The 20595-nt window shown below is 49.9% G+C and overlaps 1 pseudogene; it reads right to left on the bottom strand.

Moving 5' to 3' along the window:
• LOC149455382 (uncharacterized) overlaps window positions 1-20595 on the bottom strand; it is a 67069-nt pseudogene that overhangs the window by 30530 nt on the left and 15944 nt on the right.

Below are 20595 nucleotides of genomic sequence, written 5' to 3'. Positions count from 1 at the left end.
GCCAGAGAATTGTTACTCAGGGACAGACAGAATTGTTACTGAGTGCCAGAGAATTGTTACTCGCACAGACACAAAATTGTTACTTGCACAGACACAGAATTGTTACTCGCACAGACACAGAATTGTTACTCAGGGCCACAGAATTCATACTCAGGGACAGACAGAATTGTTACTGAGTGCCAGAGAATTGTTACTCAGGGACAGACAGAATTGTTACTGAGTGCCAGAGAATTGTTACTCAGGGACAGACAGAATTGTTACTGAGTGCCAGAGATTTGTTACTCGCACAGACACAAAATTGTTACTTGCACAGACACAGAATTGTTACTCGCACAGACACAGAATTGTTACTCAGGGCCACAGAATTCATACTCAGGGACAGACAGAATTGTTACTGAGTGCCAGAGAATTGTTACTCAGGGACAGACAGAATTGTTACTGAGTGCCAGAGAATTGTTACTCAGGGACAGACAGAATTGTTACTGAGTGCCAGAGAATTGTTACTCAGGGACAGACAGAATTGTTACTGAGTGCCAGAGAATTGTTACTCAGGGACAGACAGAATTGTTACTGAGTGCCAGAGAATTGTTACTCGCACAGACACAAAATTGTTACTTGCACAGACACAGAATTGTTACTCGCACAGACACAGAATTGTTACTCAGGGCCACAGAATTCATACTCAGGGATAGACAGAATTGTTACTGAGTGCCAGAGAATTGTTACTCAGGGACAGACAGAATTGTTACTGAGTGCCAGAGAATTGTTACTCAGGGACAGACAGAATTGTTACTGAGTGCCAGAGAATTGTTACTCGCACAGACACAAAATTGTTACTTGCACAGACACAGAATTGTTACTCGCACAGACACAGAATTGTTACTCAGGGCCACAGAATTCATACTCAGGGATAGACAGAATTGTTACTGAGTGCCAGAGAATTGTTACTCAGGGACAGACAGAATTGTTACTGAGTGCCAGAGAATTGTTACTCAGGGACAGACAGAATTGTTACTGAGTGCCAGAGAATTGTTACTCGCACAGACACAAAATTGTTACTTGCACAGACACAGAATTGTTACTCGCACAGACACAGAATTGTTACTCAGGGCCACAGAATTCATACTCAGGGACAGACAGAATTGTTACTGAGTGCCAGAGAATTGTTACTCAGGGACAGACAGAATTGTTACTGAGTGCCAGAGAATTGTTACTCGCACAGACACAAAATTGTTACTTGCACAGACACAGAATTGTTACTCGCACAGACACAGAATTGTTACTCAGGGCCACAGAATTCATACTCAGGGATAGACAGAATTGTTACTGAGTGCCAGAGAATTGTTACTCAGGGACAGACAGAATTGTTACTGAGTGCCAGAGAATTGTTACTCAGGGACAGACAGAATTGTTACTGAGTGCCAGAGAATTGTTACTTGCACAGACACAAAATTGTTACTTGCACAGACACAGAATTGTTACTCGCACAGACACAGAATTGTTACTCAGGGCCACAGAATTCATACTCAGGGACAGACAGAATTGTTACTGAGTGCCAGAGAATTGTTACTCAGGGACAGACAGAATTGTTACTGAGTGCCAGAGAATTGTTACTCGCACAGACACAAAATTGTTACTTGCACAGACACAGAATTGTTACTCGCACAGACACAGAATTGTTACTCAGGGCCACAGAATTCATACTCAGGGACAGACAGAATTGTTACTGAGTGCCAGAGAATTGTTACTCAGGGACAGACAGAATTGTTACTGAGTGCCAGAGAATTGTTACTCAGGGACAGACAGAATTGTTACTGAGTGCCAGAGATTTGTTACTCGCACAGACACAAAATTGTTACTTGCACAGACACAGAATTGTTACTCGCACAGACACAGAATTGTTACTCAGGGCCACAGAATTCATACTCAGGGACAGACAGAATTGTTACTGAGTGCCAGAGAATTGTTACTCAGGGACACCTAATCGTTGAATTAAATAGTATGTCAGACAACATGCAGAGGAGTGGCAGAGGAGGCAATGTTTTAGGAGCGAGCAGACGTGGCAGCAGAGGAAGGGGTCGAGGCAGCAGTATTCGCAGCCAGAGGCCAGTGCTCCCGGTGTCATCCAGCGGTCGTGTCTCCACCGACAACCCTGCCGTCATTGATTGGTTGGCTCGGTCGTCTTCCTCTTCCCAGGTCACCTCTGACACCTACAGCCAACGGTCGGTGGGTACGTCAGACACAACCGTTAGTTGGCATGGCCCGGGACCAAGCCCACTGAAATCACGTGTCCTCTACCTGCCCCTGTCCTTTGCTGTTCCCTCACCAAGCGAAGTATCGCATGCTGTGGGCTCAGCCCCACTGTACAGTGAGGAAGAGCTAACAGAGGGCGGTCAGGAACGGGGGGAGACATCGGCCTTTTCAGCAGCCAAGCGAACAAGTACTGGCGAGGAGAGTGGCTCGGTAGCCGGTCTAGAGACAGGTCTGTCTCCTGACCCAGACGCAGCCGAGGGGGCTAGTAGTGAGGCGGAGACCCTACTTGATGATGAGGAGGTTGATCGCACTTGGCAGCCTCGTCGTCATCAGGCAATTTCTTCCACATCATCAGGAGAAGAGGGTGGCAGCTTGGCAGCGAGCAAAACAGTCGGTGGGTTGCCCAGGAGACAGCAGCAGGGTCGCATCAGTGTCAGTGGAGCCAAACGTCCACGGAGTAGAGCACCAGCTCCACTGCAGCCTACCACCACGGCCAGTAGTGGTGCCGTTGCGCACGGAGGAAGTAGCAGTCAGCCAGTGAAGAGTAGCGGGGGCAAAGTTTCCTACTCGGTGGTGTGGCAATTTTTCCTCAAGCCGCCCGAGGAAGTAAACGTAGCCGTATGTCGACTATGTGGCCAGAAATGCAAGCGTGGCCAGGGGGCCCATGTTGGGACTACAGCGTTGCGTCAGCATATGCAGCGTCACCATTCGGTGGCCTGGGAAAACCGTGATAAACATACGGCGGTTCTGCCTGCCCCAGCCCCCGCTCCATCACCCGCTCCGTTACTTGCTCCGTCACCCGACGTCGTCAATCGCCCTCTATCAGCCAGTCAAGGCTCCAACACCTCTGCTGAGGGGAGTTGTCGCTCATTGGCATCTTCCGCTCGTTCAGATGCTCCTTCTCCTGCTACTCCTCTTCTCGGATTCCGTCAACAGTCTTTCTTGGAATCCGTATCCAAGAGACAACAGTTTGCGAGCACGCACCCGACGGTGCAAAAGCTGAACGTCCTCCTGTCCAAGTTGCTGGTGCTGCAGTCCCTCCCTTTCCAACTGGTGGACTCAGCACCTTTCCGAGAAATGATGGCTTGTGCCGCGCCGCGGTGGAGAGTGCCAAGCCGTCATTTCTTTGCCCAAAAGGCAGTGCCAGCCCTGCATTCACATGTAGAAGAGATGGTGGGCCAGTCTTTGAGCATGTCGGTCTCTGCCAAAGTGCACGGCAGCGCCGACGTGTGGAGCTGTAACTACGGTCAGGGACAGTACATGTCATTTACGGCCCACTGGGTGAACGTGGTGCCGGCACAGCCGCACCAGCAACTTGGACAGGTCACGACGCTTTTGCCTCCACGTTTGCACGTCCTTGGTCCAGCAAGCATGTCCGCCTCTACCACCTCTTTTTCCGCCGTGTCCTCAGCCGCCACCCCCGTGCCAAGTCCCATTACCCGACCGGCATATCACATGTGCAGGGCGCAACGGTGTCACGCTGTGCTGCACCTGGTATGCCTTGGCGAACGTAGTCACACAGGGGAGGAACTGCTGAGTGTAATGAACAGAGAAATCGACAGATGGCTGTCTCCGCGCAAACTAAAAATCGGAACCATGTTGACTGACAACGGAAAGAACATGGTGTCTGCTCTGCGTCAAGGAAGGTTGTGCCATGCGCCATGCATGGCTCACGTGTTCAATCTGGTTGTCAAGCGGTTCCTAAAATCCACCATCCCACTGCAAGACATCCTTAAAATGTCACGTAAACTGTGCATGCATTTCAGCCATTCCTACACCGCAAAGAACACCCTCATTGAGCTGCAGCGGCAGAACGGAATTCCACAGCATCGCCTGATCTGCGACGTTGCAACAAGGTGGAATTCAACCCTACACATGTTAGACCGCCTTTACGAGCAGCGAAAGGCCATCACCGATTTCCTGATGTTACAAGCGGATAAAGGTACTCCCCTGTGTAACTTAGATGTCAGCCATTGGCAGCTCATGCGTGACACCTGCCGCTTGCTCAGGCCCTTTGAGGAGGCCACGCTATTCGTGAGTCGGCAGGACTATGGGATGAACGACGTCATTCCTCTGTTGCACGTCCTGGAACAAATGCTGTTAACAATGGCTGGTCAGGGTGCGGTAGACGTGGCGCACAGATCTCAACGCCACATGACCCCTGTGGGGGCAGGACAGGAAGAAGAGGAGGAGGTAGAGGAGGACATTTGTGCTCAGGAATTATTGAGTGAAATGGGTGGTTTTTCCACTCAGCGGACAGGAGTGGAGGAGCAGGAGCATCTGGTAGAGGAGGAGGAGGAGACAGAGGACCCAGACGCACCGTGGCAGTATGCTGTGGAGATGGAGGCAGGGAGTCCCTCGCATTCCTTGGCACAAATGGCCCATAGCATGCTCGGTTGCTTGCGTAGCGACAGCCGAATAATAACCATCAGACAGAGGGATGACTTTTGGCTGTCCACCTTGTTGGACCCTCGCTACCGGTCCAAAATGGTGGCCTTTTTCACACCTGCTGAGAGGGAGGCCAAAATTACGTACTATAAAAACCACCTATGTAGTCAGTTGGTCTCTGCCTTTGTGCGCCAACGTCCATCCTCAGACACTGTGGGCCCTGTGCGCTCGCGTTCCGCTGGCATGGCAGCAGGGGAGGGGTGGGGTGGTAGGAGCAGTGGCAGCTCCACCAGCAGCGGCTGCCTCAGTCTGCAGTCGATGATGAGTAGCTTTCTTCACCAGCGCAGTGAGGAAACTACTAACCAGCCGCAGCAGCAGCAGCAGCATCAGGTGGACCTGGAGCAGGAGCTCAAACAACAGGCTTGGGCCTACTTGGACAGCACCCTGCCAACCGAGGTAGACAATCCCCTTGACTACTGGGCAACGAAACTTGACCTTTGGCCCCAACTAGCTGAATTTGCCCTTGAAAGGCTGTCATGCCCGGCCAGTAGCGTGGCATCGGAGCGCGTGTTTAGTGCGGCAGGAGGTATTGTAACTCCGCGGAGGACACGACTGTCCACCCAAAGTGTGGAGAGACTCACGTTTGTGAAAATGAATCAGGCGTGGATTAGTCTGGATTTCAAACCACCAGTTCCTGACACAACTGACTAAATCCGCCATGAATCATGCCTCAAACATGTGCCACTTTCAGGTCTCCTCACACTGCTGGTGTGTTTAATTTTTTGACATAGGGTGCTGGCAGATTACGGGCCTCCTATAGCTGCTGCCAGGCCCCTAATCTGCCATAGGCCCCTATATACCGCCTCCTCATGCTGCTGCCAAGTCCAGAGTCTGTCATGGGTCCCTGTATGGCCTCCCATTGCTGCTGTCTCCATCGCCACACTCTGCTGCCATGTGCCACTTTCAGGTCTCTTCACACTGCTGGTGTGTTAAATTTTTTGACATAGGGTGCAGGCAGATTACGGGCCTCACATAGCTGCTGCCAGGCCCCTAATCTGCCATGGGCCCCTATATACCGCCTCCTCATGCTGCTGCCAAGTCTAGAGTCTGTCATGGGTCCCTGTACGGCCTCCCATTGCTGCTGTCTCCATCGCCACACTCTGCTGCCATGTGCCACTTTCAGGTCTCCTCACACTGCTGGTGTGTAGAATTTTTTGACATAGGGTGCTGGCAGATTATGGGCCTCCTATAGCTGCTGCCAGGCCCCTAATCTGCCATAGGCCCCTATATACCGCCTCCTCATGCTGCTGCCAGGTCCAGAGTCTCTCATGGGTCCCTGTACGGCCTCCCATTGCTGCTGTCTCCATCGCCACACTCTGCCATGTGCCACTTTCAGGTCTCCTCACACACTGCTGGTGTGTAGAATTTTTTGACATAGGGTGCTGGCAGATTATGGGCCTCACATAGCTGCTGCCAGGCCCCTAATCTGCCATGGGCCCCTATATACCGCCTCCTCATGCTGCTGCCAAGTCCAGAGTCTGTCATGGGTCCCTGTACGGCCTCCCATTGCTGCTGTCTCCATCGCCACACTCTGCTGCCATGTGCCACTTTCAGGTCTCTTCACACTGCTGGTGTGTTAAATTTTTTGACATAGGGTGCAGGCAGATTACGGGCCTCACATAGCTGCTGCCAGGCCCCTAATCTGCCATGGGCCCCTATATACCGCCTCCTCATGCTGCTGCCAAGTCCAGAGTCTGTCATGGGTCCCTGTATGGCCTCCCATTGCTGCTGTCTCCATCGCCACACTCTGCTGCCATGTGCCACTTTCAGGTCTCTTCACACTGCTGGTGTGTTAAATTTTTTGACATAGGGTGCAGGCAGATTACGGGCCTCACATAGCTGCTGCCAGGCCCCTAATCTGCCATGGGCCCCTATATACCGCCTCCTCATGCTGCTGCCAAGTCCAGAGTCTGTCATGGGTCCCTGTATGGCCTCCCATTGCTGCTGTCTCCATCGCCACACTCTGCTGCCATGTGCCACTTTCAGGTCTCTTCACACTGCTGGTGTGTTAAATTTTTTGACATAGGGTGCAGGCAGATTACGGGCCTCACATAGCTGCTGCCAGGCCCCTAATCTGCCATGGGCCCCTATATACCGCCTCCTCATGCTGCTGCCAAGTCCAGAGTCTCTCATGGGTCCCTGTACGGCCTCCCATTGCTGCTGTCTCCATCGCCACACTCTGCTGCCATGTGCCACTTTCAGGTCTCTTCACACTGCTGGTGTGTTAAATTTTTTGACATAGGGTGCAGGCAGATTACGGGCCTCACATAGCTGCTGCCAGGCCCCTAATCTGCCATGGGCCCCTATATACCGCCTCCTCATGCTGCTGCCAAGTCCAGAGTCTGTCATGGGTCCCTGTATGGCCTCCCATTGCTGCTGTCTCCATCGCCACACTCTGCTGCCATGTGCCACTTTCAGGTCTCTTCACACTGCTGGTGTGTTAAATTTTTTGACATAGGGTGCAGGCAGATTACGGGCCTCACATAGCTGCTGCCAGGCCCCTAATCTGCCATGGGCCCCTATATACCGCCTCCTCATGCTGCTGCCAAGTCCAGAGTCTCTCATGGGTCCCTGTACGGCCTCCCATTGCTGCTGTCTCCATCGCCACACTCTGCTGCCATGTGCCACTTTCAGGTCTCTTCACACTGCTGGTGTGTTAAATTTTTTGACATAGGGTGCAGGCAGATTACGGGCCTCACATAGCTGCTGCCAGGCCCCTAATCTGCCATGGGCCCCTATATACCGCCTCCTCATGCTGCTGCCAAGTCCAGAGTCTGTCATGGGTCCCTGTATGGCCTCCCATTGCTGCTGTCTCCATCGCCACACTCTGCTGCCATGTGCCACTTTCAGGTCTCTTCACACTGCTGGTGTGTTAAATTTTTTGACATAGGGTGCAGGCAGATTACGGGCCTCACATAGCTGCTGCCAGGCCCCTAATCTGCCATGGGCCCCTATATACCGCCTCCTCATGCTGCTGCCAAGTCTAGAGTCTGTCATGGGTCCCTGTACGGCCTCCCATTGCTGCTGTCTCCATCGCCACACTCTGCTGCCATGTGCCACTTTCAGGTCTCCTCACACTGCTGGTGTGTAGAATTTTTTGACATAGGGTGCTGGCAGATTATGGGCCTCCTATAGCTGCTGCCAGGCCCCTAATCTGCCATAGGCCCCTATATACCGCCTCCTCATGCTGCTGCCAGGTCCAGAGTCTCTCATGGGTCCCTGTACGGCCTCCCATTGCTGCTGTCTCCATCGCCACACTCTGCCATGTGCCACTTTCAGGTCTCCTCACACACTGCTGGTGTGTAGAATTTTTTGACATAGGGTGCTGGCAGATTATGGGCCTCCTATAGCTGCTGCCAGGCCCCTAATCTGCCATAGGCCCCTATATACCGCTTCCTCATGCTGCTGCCAGGTCCAGAGTCTCTCATGGGTCCCTGTACGGCCTCCCATTGCTGCTGTCTCCATCGCCACACTCTGCCATGTGCCACTTTCAGGTCTCCTCACACACTGCTGGTGTGTTACATTTTTTGACATAGGGTGCAGGCAGATTACGGGCCTCACATAGCTGCTGCCAGGCCCCTAATCTGCCATGGGCCCCTATATACCGCCTCCTCATGCTGCTGCCAAGTCCAGAGTCTGTCATGGGTCCCTGTATGGCCTCCCATTGCTGCTGTCTCCATCGCCACACTCTGCTGCCATGTGCCACTTTCAGGTCTCTTCACACTGCTGGTGTGTTAAATTTTTTGACATAGGGTGCAGGCAGATTACGGGCCTCACATAGCTGCTGCCAGGCCCCTAATCTGCCATGGGCCCCTATATACCGCCTCCTCATGCTGCTGCCAAGTCCAGAGTCTCTCATGGGTCCCTGTACGGCCTCCCATTGCTGCTGTCTCCATCGCCACACTCTGCTGCCATGTGCCACTTTCAGGTCTCTTCACACTGCTGGTGTGTTAAATTTTTTGACATAGGGTGCAGGCAGATTACGGGCCTCACATAGCTGCTGCCAGGCCCCTAATCTGCCATGGGCCCCTATATACCGCCTCCTCATGCTGCTGCCAAGTCTAGAGTCTCTCATGGGTCCCTGTACGGCCTCCCATTGCTGCTGTCTCCATCGCCACACTCTGCTGCCATGTGCCACTTTCAGGTCTCTTCACACTGCTGGTGTGTTAAATTTTTTGACATAGGGTGCAGGCAGATTACGGGCCTCACATAGCTGCTGCCAGGCCCCTAATCTGCCATGGGCCCCTATATACCGCCTCCTCATGCTGCTGCCAAGTCCAGAGTCTGTCATGGGTCCCTGTATGGCCTCCCATTGCTGCTGTCTCCATCGCCACACTCTGCTGCCATGTGCCACTTTCAGGTCTCTTCACACTGCTGGTGTGTTAAATTTTTTGACATAGGGTGCAGGCAGATTACGGGCCTCACATAGCTGCTGCCAGGCCCCTAATCTGCCATGGGCCCCTATATACCGCCTCCTCATGCTGCTGCCAAGTCCAGAGTCTGTCATGGGTCCCTGTATGGCCTCCCATTGCTGCTGTCTCCATCGCCACACTCTGCTGCCATGTGCCACTTTCAGGTCTCTTCACACTGCTGGTGTGTTAAATTTTTTGACATAGGGTGCAGGCAGATTACGGGCCTCACATAGCTGCTGCCAGGCCCCTAATCTGCCATGGGCCCCTATATACCGCCTCCTCATGCTGCTGCCAAGTCTAGAGTCTGTCATGGGTCCCTGTACGGCCTCCCATTGCTGCTGTCTCCATCGCCACACTCTGCTGCCATGTGCCACTTTCAGGTCTCCTCACACTGCTGGTGTGTAGAATTTTTTGACATAGGGTGCTGGCAGATTATGGGCCTCCTATAGCTGCTGCCAGGCCCCTAATCTGCCATAGGCCCCTATATACCGCCTCCTCATGCTGCTGCCAGGTCCAGAGTCTCTCATGGGTCCCTGTACGGCCTCCCATTGCTGCTGTCTCCATCGCCACACTCTGCCATGTGCCACTTTCAGGTCTCCTCACACACTGCTGGTGTGTAGAATTTTTTGACATAGGGTGCTGGCAGATTATGGGCCTCCTATAGCTGCTGCCAGGCCCCTAATCTGCCATAGGCCCCTATATACCGCTTCCTCATGCTGCTGCCAGGTCCAGAGTCTCTCATGGGTCCCTGTACGGCCTCCCATTGCTGCTGTCTCCATCGCCACACTCTGCCATGTGCCACTTTCAGGTCTCCTCACACACTGCTGGTGTGTTACATTTTTTGACATAGGGTGCTGGCAGATTATGGGCCTCCTATAGCTGCTGCCAGGCCCCTAATCTGCCATAGGCCCCTATATACCGCCTCCTCATGCTGCTGCCAGGTCCAGAGTCTCTCATGGGTCCCTGTACGGCCTCCCATTGCTGCTGTCTCCATCGCCACACTCTGCCATGTGCCACTTTCAGGTCTCCTCACACACTGCTGGTGTGTAGAATTTTTTGACATAGGGTGCTGGCAGATTATGGGCCTCCTATAGCTGCTGCCAGGCCCCTAATCTGCCATAGGCCCCTATATACCGCTTCCTCATGCTGCTGCCAGGTCCAGAGTCTCTCATGGGTCCCTGTACGGCCTCCCATTGCTGCTGTCTCCATCGCCACACTCTGCCATGTGCCACTTTCAGGTCTCCTCACACACTGCTGGTGTGTTACATTTTTTGACATAGGGTGCAGGCAGATTACGGGCCTCACATAGCTGCTGCCAGGCCCCTAATCTGCCATGGGCCCCTATATACCGCCTCCTCATGCTGCTGCCAAGTCCAGAGTCTGTCATGGGTCCCTGTATGGCCTCCCATTGCTGCTGTCTCCATCGCCACACTCTGCTGCCATGTGCCACTTTCAGGTCTCTTCACACTGCTGGTGTGTTAAATTTTTTGACATAGGGTGCAGGCAGATTACGGGCCTCACATAGCTGCTGCCAGGCCCCTAATCTGCCATGGGCCCCTATATACCGCCTCCTCATGCTGCTGCCAAGTCTAGAGTCTGTCATGGGTCCCTGTACGGCCTCCCATTGCTGCTGTCTCCATCGCCACACTCTGCTGCCATGTGCCACTTTCAGGTCTCCTCACACTGCTGGTGTGTAGAATTTTTTGACATAGGGTGCAGGCAGATTACGGGCCTCACATAGCTGCTGCCAGGCCCCTAATCTGCCATGGGCCCCTATATACCGCCTCCTCATGCTGCTGCCAAGTCTAGAGTCTGTCATGGGTCCCTGTACGGCCTCCCATTGCTGCTGTCTCCATCGCCACACTCTGCTGCCATGTGCCACTTTCAGGTCTCCTCACACTGCTGGTGTGTAGAATTTTTTGACATAGGGTGCTGGCAGATTATGGGCCTCCTATAGCTGCTGCCAGGCCCCTAATCTGCCATAGGCCCCTATATACCGCCTCCTCATGCTGCTGCCAGGTCCAGAGTCTCTCATGGGTCCCTGTACGGCCTCCCATTGCTGCTGTCTCCATCGCCACACTCTGCCATGTGCCACTTTCAGGTCTCCTCACACACTGCTGGTGTGTAGAATTTTTTGACATAGGGTGCTGGCAGATTATGGGCCTCCTATAGCTGCTGCCAGGCCCCTAATCTGCCATAGGCCCCTATATACCGCTTCCTCATGCTGCTGCCAGGTCCAGAGTCTCTCATGGGTCCCTGTACGGCCTCCCATTGCTGCTGTCTCCATCGCCACACTCTGCCATGTGCCACTTTCAGGTCTCCTCACACACTGCTGGTGTGTTACATTTTTTGACATAGGGTGCAGGCAGATTACGGGCCTCACATAGCTGCTGCCAGGCCCCTAATCTGCCATGGGCCCCTATATACCGCCTCCTCATGCTGCTGCCAAGTCCAGAGTCTGTCATGGGTCCCTGTATGGCCTCCCATTGCTGCTGTCTCCATCGCCACACTCTGCTGCCATGTGCCACTTTCAGGTCTCTTCACACTGCTGGTGTGTTAAATTTTTTGACATAGGGTGCAGGCAGATTACGGGCCTCACATAGCTGCTGCCAGGCCCCTAATCTGCCATGGGCCCCTATATACCGCCTCCTCATGCTGCTGCCAAGTCCAGAGTCTCTCATGGGTCCCTGTACGGCCTCCCATTGCTGCTGTCTCCATCGCCACACTCTGCTGCCATGTGCCACTTTCAGGTCTCTTCACACTGCTGGTGTGTTAAATTTTTTGACATAGGGTGCAGGCAGATTACGGACCTCACATAGCTGCTGCCAGGCCCCTAATCTGCCATGGGCCCCTATATACCGCCTCCTCATGCTGCTGCCAAGTCTAGAGTCTCTCATGGGTCCCTGTACGGCCTCCCATTGCTGCTGTCTCCATCGCCACACTCTGCTGCCATGTGCCACTTTCAGGTCTCTTCACACTGCTGGTGTGTTAAATTTTTTGACATAGGGTGCAGGCAGATTACGGGCCTCACATAGCTGCTGCCAGGCCCCTAATCTGCCATGGGCCCCTATATACCGCCTCCTCATGCTGCTGCCAAGTCCAGAGTCTGTCATGGGTCCCTGTATGGCCTCCCATTGCTGCTGTCTCCATCGCCACACTCTGCTGCCATGTGCCACTTTCAGGTCTCTTCACACTGCTGGTGTGTTAAATTTTTTGACATAGGGTGCAGGCAGATTACGGGCCTCACATAGCTGCTGCCAGGCCCCTAATCTGCCATGGGCCCCTATATACCGCCTCCTCATGCTGCTGCCAAGTCCAGAGTCTGTCATGGGTCCCTGTATGGCCTCCCATTGCTGCTGTCTCCATCGCCACACTCTGCTGCCATGTGCCACTTTCAGGTCTCTTCACACTGCTGGTGTGTTAAATTTTTTGACATAGGGTGCAGGCAGATTACGGGCCTCACATAGCTGCTGCCAGGCCCCTAATCTGCCATGGGCCCCTATATACCGCCTCCTCATGCTGCTGCCAAGTCCAGAGTCTGTCATGGGTCCCTGTATGGCCTCCCATTGCTGCTGTCTCCATCGCCACACTCTGCTGCCATGTGCCACTTTCAGGTCTCTTCACACTGCTGGTGTGTTAAATTTTTTGACATAGGGTGCAGGCAGATTACGGGCCTCACATAGCTGCTGCCAGGCCCCTAATCTGCCATGGGCCCCTATATACCGCCTCCTCATGCTGCTGCCAAGTCTAGAGTCTGTCATGGGTCCCTGTACGGCCTCCCATTGCTGCTGTCTCCATCGCCACACTCTGCTGCCATGTGCCACTTTCAGGTCTCCTCACACTGCTGGTGTGTAGAATTTTTTGACATAGGGTGCTGGCAGATTATGGGCCTCCTATAGCTGCTGCCAGGCCCCTAATCTGCCATAGGCCCCTATATACCGCTTCCTCATGCTGCTGCCAGGTCCAGAGTCTCTCATGGGTCCCTGTACGGCCTCCCATTGCTGCTGTCTCCATCGCCACACTCTGCCATGTGCCACTTTCAGGTCTCCTCACACACTGCTGGTGTGTTACATTTTTTGACATAGGGTGCAGGCAGATTACGGGCCTCACATAGCTGCTGCCAGGCCCCTAATCTGCCATGGGCCCCTATATACCGCCTCCTCATGCTGCTGCCAAGTCCAGAGTCTGTCATGGGTCCCTGTATGGCCTCCCATTGCTGCTGTCTCCATCGCCACACTCTGCTGCCATGTGCCACTTTCAGGTCTCTTCACACTGCTGGTGTGTTAAATTTTTTGACATAGGGTGCAGGCAGATTACGGGCCTCACATAGCTGCTGCCAGGCCCCTAATCTGCCATGGGCCCCTATATACCGCCTCCTCATGCTGCTGCCAAGTCCAGAGTCTCTCATGGGTCCCTGTACGGCCTCCCATTGCTGCTGTCTCCATCGCCACACTCTGCTGCCATGTGCCACTTTCAGGTCTCTTCACACTGCTGGTGTGTTAAATTTTTTGACATAGGGTGCAGGCAGATTACGGGCCTCACATAGCTGCTGCCAGACATGTAATCTGCCATGGGCCCCCGTACCGACTCCTCATGCTGTGACGTTGCAACAAGGTGGAATTCAACCCTACATATGTTAGACCGCCTTTACGAACAGCTAAAGGCCATCACAGATTTCCTGATGTTAAAAGCGGATAAAGGTACTCCCTGTGTAACTTAGATGTCAGCCATTGGCAGCTCATGTGTGACACCTGCGCTTGCTCAGGCCCTTTGAGGAGGCCATGCTATTCGTGAGTCGGCAGGACTATGGGATGAATGAGGTCAAATCGGCCATGGGCCCCCGTACCGCCTGTTCACGCTGATGCTGGTCCCACAGTGTGACCTGGGTCCCTGTACGGCCTTCCATTGCTTCCACTCTGCCATGTGCCACTTTGAAATCTCCTCACACTCCTGCGGTTGTCCATTTTGTCATAGGTTGCTGGCAGATTACAGGCCTTCCATAGGTGCCACCAAGCCCCATATCGGCCATGGGCCCCCGTACCGCCTGGTCACGCTGCTGCTGGGCCCATAGTGTGACCTGGGTCCCTGTACCGCCTCCCATTGCTCCCACTCTGCCATGTGCCACTTTCAGGTCTCCTCACGCTCCTGCTGGTTTCCATTTTGTCATAGGTTGCTGTATGGCCTCCCATTGCTGCTGCCTCCACCGCCACACTGTGGCTCCAAACACTGGTTTTGGCCCCGTGACTGGCCAAAGGAGTGAAGTGTGCAGTGATTCTAAGATCGACGGCACTCATCTGCATGTCATACTGACAGACAGTATTATTTCTCTTCCCCAGCAGACTCCAAGGGCATTTAAATTAAAGGTACAGTGTTCTGCACTAATATTAAGTCTCTCTGAAGCCTAGAAACACCCTTTTTTAAGTTAAATTCACAGCGAATTTATTCGACTCGAATCGAATATTGTCCACGAATTCGCCGAATCAGTCGAATCGAATTTTTCATTTCTTCGCTCATCTCTAGTGGTCACATGAGGCTGGGGAGCATGAAATGTCCTAGTAGTATTTATTTGGGTGGCAGTTGGCGGGAGCAACAGCTTCTTTCCGGGTTAGGTCTGAACCCAGGTTTGGACTTAACCTGAGCACATCCCTAGTGGTGGCAGCCCTGCTCAGTGTCTTTTGCTAAACTACTCAAGTAACCCCACTCTCAGATCACTACAATACTGTATATAGCCTAAGCATTCTGTAGTCCAAGATAAGAACAATGAGGTCTTCGTGAGACAAGACAGGACATGTACAAAGGTCACAGGACAGCTCTGAATGGAACTGAAGATCAGTAGATACTTATTGCACTTATCAAATAAATAAATAACAAAATGCTTCCAATTGTATGTTAAACCAATTAAATATTAAGCTGATGTGTTATAACCTATCCCCACCATAAAACTGAAAATAAAAAGCTTTGGGCTAAAATACACTTTAAGACATCCCAAATAATCCTTACCCCTATTGGCTTCTGCCACTCTGCATATATAGGACAGTTTCAAAAACAAGGGATTACTGTTTGCTACACCCAGTCCCTTAACCCTGTCATTTGCTAATAATGCATTTCATTCAACCTTATACAACTCTTACTTTTTCTCCTAAAGAAGTGATGACAAGGCTCTTATATGCCATACAGTGCATCATGGAAAATGTATTCCTTTTGTCATAGATCTTATAGATCTTACTAGCTTGTCCTAATCTTTCCAGGGCCTGGCTTGGGTACTCTCAATGAAAATAACTCTTGAGGGCTTATTCCCTTTGGAATTACTAGCTAGATCCTACACAGACTTTGAGTCACTCTTCCCCCAAACTACTAGATCTGAATATTCTTTGCCCCTAATATGCCAAATTTTATTGAGAGAATCCTACCCTCAAGTCCCAGACCATATATCCAGAGGAGGAGGAATGAAACATCTCTCCTGAAGAGCTGGATCGGGACAACATTTTGATGTTTACACACACAACCTCTGTGTCATCCAGAGCACAGGAGAATAATTATACAATTCCCTTCAGATGGTATTGTGCCTCGTGGTTTTAAATAATATTGACACTTCTATCCTGAACATTTGCTGGAGATGTTTACGGCCTGTCCTTTGTGTGACGGCAGTCACTTTGGGTGGGGGGCCCATGGAACACAGCTTAGCAGTGCACTGTAGGAGGAGGTGAAGCAGGTCAGGACTCCCCCATCAACTGTTATACAATGTTCCCCTGATTGAGCTCCCACTATTCTGTGCTGTATGTATACAGGACTGAGACTGGGGGAGCTCTGATCTGTACATCGACTGTGGGAACTTAATCTATAGCCTTTCTCAACCAGAATTCCGCGGCACCCTTGACAACCTCAGTCAGCACCCTGGTTGAGAAAGGCTGATTTCGATCTTAACCACTTTCATAGAATCACTGCTTTTGAACTAGTAGGTGATCTGCGTGCCTGGGAATGGCTGCTTGCATGAAAGCCTGCCAAGACAGTACAATTTGCACATGAGATACAGTTGTGTCCAAAATTATTCAACCCCCACTGAAATTGAGTGTTTTGGCCAGTTTGACATTGCTTTTGATCATTCAGTCATCTTGCTTACATTTACATTAAAGAGGCACTTGTAGGTCAGACAAATATAACATAACAGTTATAATGAAATAACCACAAATGTCTTTTCTGTGCTCACAGCATTATCAGTTTTATTCAACCCCCAAGTGACATTCAATCTTAGTACTTAGTACAGCATCCTTTTACAGTTATAACAGCTTTTAAACGTGAAGCATAGCTTGACACAAGTGTCTTGCAGCGATCTACGGGTATCTTCGCCCATTCTTCATGGGCAAAGGCCTCCAGTTCAGTCACATTCTTAGGCTTGCGCACTGCAACTGCTTTCTTTAAGTCCCACCAGAGGTTCTCAATCGGATTTAAGTCTGGTGACTGCGATGGCCACTCCAAAATGTTCCAGCCTTTCCTCTGCAACCATGCTCTAGTGGACTTGGAGGTATGCTTGGGATCATTGTCCTGTTGAAAGGTCCAACGTCTCCCAAGCCTCAGGTGTGTGACGGACTGCATCACGTTTCCATCCAATATCTCCTGGTACTGAAGAGAATTCATGGTACCTTGCACACGCTGAAGCTTCCCTGTACCTGCAGAAGCAAAACAGCCCCAAAGCATGATTGACCCTCCACCATGCTTCACAGTAGGCAAGGTGTTCTTTTCATCATAGGCCTTGTTCTTCCTCCTCCAAACATAGCGTTGATCCATGGGCCCAAACAGTTCTAATTTTGTTTCATCAGTCCACAGAACACTATCCCACAACTTTTGTGGTTTGTCCACATGGCTTTTGGCATACTGCAGTCGACTCTTCTTATTCTTTGGAGACAGCAAGGGGGTACGCCTGGGAGTTCTGGCACGGAGGCCTTCATTACGCAGTGTGCGTCTTATTGTCTGGGCTGAAACTTCTGTACCCACATCTGACAAATCTTTTCTCAGTTCCTCAGCAGTCACACGGGGACTTCTCTCCACTCTACGCTTCAGGTAGCGCACAGCAGTCGAAGTCAGCATCTTCTTTCTGCCACGACCAGGTAGCGTTTCAACAGTGCCCTTTGCCTTGAATTTGCGAATGATGCTTCCTAAGGTGTCTCTTGGTATGTTTAACATCTTTGCAATCTTCTTATAGCCATTGCCCTTCCTGTGAAGAGAAATCACCTCTTCTCTTGTCTTCCTGGACCATTCTCTTGCCTTCACCATGTTTGTAACCACACCAGTAAATGTCTAGAAGGAGCTGAGTATCACAGTCATTTTAAAGCTGCCTAATTGGTGCTTATTATGCTTGATTGCTGCTCGGTGACATCCACAGGTGTTTTCAATACCTGATGGAAAGCACCTGTATGAACCTCTGTTCTTCAGAGTGGTAGTCTTTAAGGGGTTGAATAATTGTGGCAATGAAGAAACCACATAAGAACCATTTACTACTGTATTACATAAACAATTGATGTCATTTTAGTTGCATTTGGGTAGTTACAACGTCCTTGTAGGATTTGATTCTGAATACAATTCCAAATGTACACTATAGTCCCTAAACCCCTTTACAGCATTGGGGGTTGAATAATTTTGGACACAACTGTACTTTCAAATTGTCATGGTCATTGTAATGCGATAATTACCCAAGTACTGGCTTCAGTGTGATATTAAGCTGAATGCTTGTACTAAAAGAGAAAATGCAAGAAACATTCATAATAATTTCTTTCCGTATTTGAGCTGGATATGTCACGCCATGAATGTACACCTTATTTGCATACATGATATTGGTTGCATTTTGCTGTAATGAGAATAGCACAGTTCATTAAACAAGGTCAGAAAACACACAGCTTTATAAGAAATTTAAGAAGCAAATATTTGCATTTTTTGTGTTAATTTATGACAGTAATTTTTAATACCACTCTTGTTAAAAAAAGAAAAAAATATTTTTTTGCTGTTTGCATACATGTTTTGCATGCTAGCTATTTTAGGGTTGATGTACAGTATGTGTGCTAGCTGGAAATCTGCAACCAATCAAAATCCTGTGTTTCATTTTCAAACTTGGATTTTTCAGAGCCCTTGCACCTTGCTCCTGTAATTAAAGAGACCCTTCCACCACCAAGTACCTCTTAGATGAAAGATAGGCAGGGAAACCTAATTTATCTCCATTGCTGCTAGAGCAATTTTTAAATATTTAAAAACTCATTTTAAGGGTTCTTAAGACCCCCAAAACATTATAAGTTTTCTGAAAGTAGACACCCAGAAAAATAAAATAGTGGTGGATCCAATTTTTTATGTTAGATATTATTAGGACAATGGCTTATCAAGTGCAGAATTTCAGTAAAAAAAAAAAATACAATAGTTAATTGTTGGGCACACAAATGCAGTATATTATTTGATTCTGCTAAAATATAAAAGAAGAGGATGTGCCACGTAAAGCAACAACTAACTGCTGTAACCTAAATTTTCCATAGGCAACATCTTAAAAGCCCCAACAGGTTTTCAGTTTTTGAGTTTACCATGAATAATGGGACGCAGATTATTGCTCTCACTCTGTTGTGTGTGGTGATATGTAGCATGTGTAGCGGGACTGGTGTTTTCTCACATAGGTGACCCCATTGCATGTGTTTATGTTGGTATGTGCATGTAGGTGTATGTACGAGTTCATGCAATTTTTTTGGGGGGTTAAGTGGTTGGGTGTAATCATGCAGAGGTCAAAAAGTCACCTATGTGATACTTTTTTGTGTGTGGCAGGTTCTCCTTACTGAGACATCTTATTGGGACCCCTGGTGTCTCACATGCCCTTCTTTGAAGATAATGGAGTGTGAATCGCACTCTATTAGCATTTTCCCTGGCTACAGTGACTGGGGAAAGTGACAACAGAACCCAGAAGCAACGTTTTACATGTCACTTCTGGGTTCTTACTAGGTAGGGAAAGTCAGTCAACATCCTCCCCACCATGCAGGTCCCAGGTCCGTTGATAGGAGCTAGGAAAACATTCTAAGAAGGGGATGAATGTTCCCAGGGTGTAGAAGAATTTGCTGTAGAAATACAATGCAGATGTACTGTATCTGCTATTGGGAGCACCTTTGTAGTGGATTGTGATAGACAGTCCATGTTCTATTAGATGATCAGTAAAATGACAATTTTACAGTCTTGCTACTCTCTGCTTCTTGCTCCCTTAATTCCTTAATCTCTTAAGAAAACAATCAGATATAGGGTAACAGAACAATGATAATTAAGATGGCGCCTTCATCTGGAGTCTCACCCTGCAGCAGGCAGGGTTTTAGTTAGTACTCTTAATGCAGATTCCCCATTAGACAGACCCTGTGATCAACTTAAGAAAATTCAGGTAAAAGCATAGAAAAATCATGTATTTTAAATGCTTACCTTTCCTTAAACAATTTTTATTCTCTTGCAATGTGCCTTTGACATTACTGGGAAATTTGGCTATCCAGGAATTAATTTTCCAGCAGAGCCACAGTTCTTCTACTGGCCTCCCAAGTCATAGCCCTCTCTTCTTCTGGGAGAGTCAAATTAATGTCTGTGAGGGCCCAGCTACTCCTCCCCATGTAACCGTTTATGTGTTGGGGGAGGAGTGAAGAGGAATACTAGAAAATGTTACTTGAGTGGATGCCTACACAAGACGAGCTTTTTCAGGTAAGCATGCCTAAAATATGTTAAATGCACATCCAAATTGTAAGGAAATATGTCTTATTAACTGTCATCCATTTTGTATAATGCCTCCATTTCTAGATGTGTGACCAGTTAGTTTTGCTTGTAACTCCTTATTTTCTGAGAATAGTTTCCATTTCTGATGAAACGGAACTACCTTATATGGTATCCCTCATCTATTTGCTTTTTCTGTTCTTCACGTAACTATATTGATTAGAATGGAATGTTTCATTGATCATCCTAAGATTAAGCAACGCCTACTGAGTTCTGTATAACCGTTCTTGGTTTGCATTAAACTTGCACACTTCGGTGTCTGGAGCTTTATTTCTCCCAAGCCTGAGGGTGAAAATAACGAGGACAGGGGCGGACTGACAACTCATGTGGCCCCCGAGTAATAGGGGATCATGGGGCCCGGTGTCCTTGCCCAAACTCAAAAAAGCCTAAGAAAAAAGGTACCAGGGGCATCTCATGGGGCCCCCTACTGACCCCGGCCCCTCAGGCCGAGTTTCCAAATGGTCAGTCCACCTCTGGGGGCTACAGACATAGGCTGATTCCTATCACAAATCTTATAGGAAGATTGTTTTTGAGATGTATGGTCTGGCCACAGGATCTCTTCCAGAATTACCTTGTGGTGGAAGGTGTTTAACACATCAGGGTTGAATTACTATAAAGCCTTTTGTTCTGGGTCTGTGATTTGCAAGTAAATGTTAGATTCACCCAAGCAACTGTGATTTTCAGGAGGTCTGAATGTATTGTAATAACGTTT

The sequence above is a fragment of the Staurois parvus genome, unplaced genomic scaffold (genome assembly GCF_062004578.1).
Source record: "Staurois parvus isolate SC_StPar_1 unplaced genomic scaffold, SC_StPar_1.0 ptg000394l, whole genome shotgun sequence".
NCBI classification, from domain to species: Eukaryota; Metazoa; Chordata; class Amphibia; order Anura; family Ranidae; genus Staurois; species Staurois parvus.
This window is presented reverse-complemented; position numbering and strand designations above follow the sequence as displayed.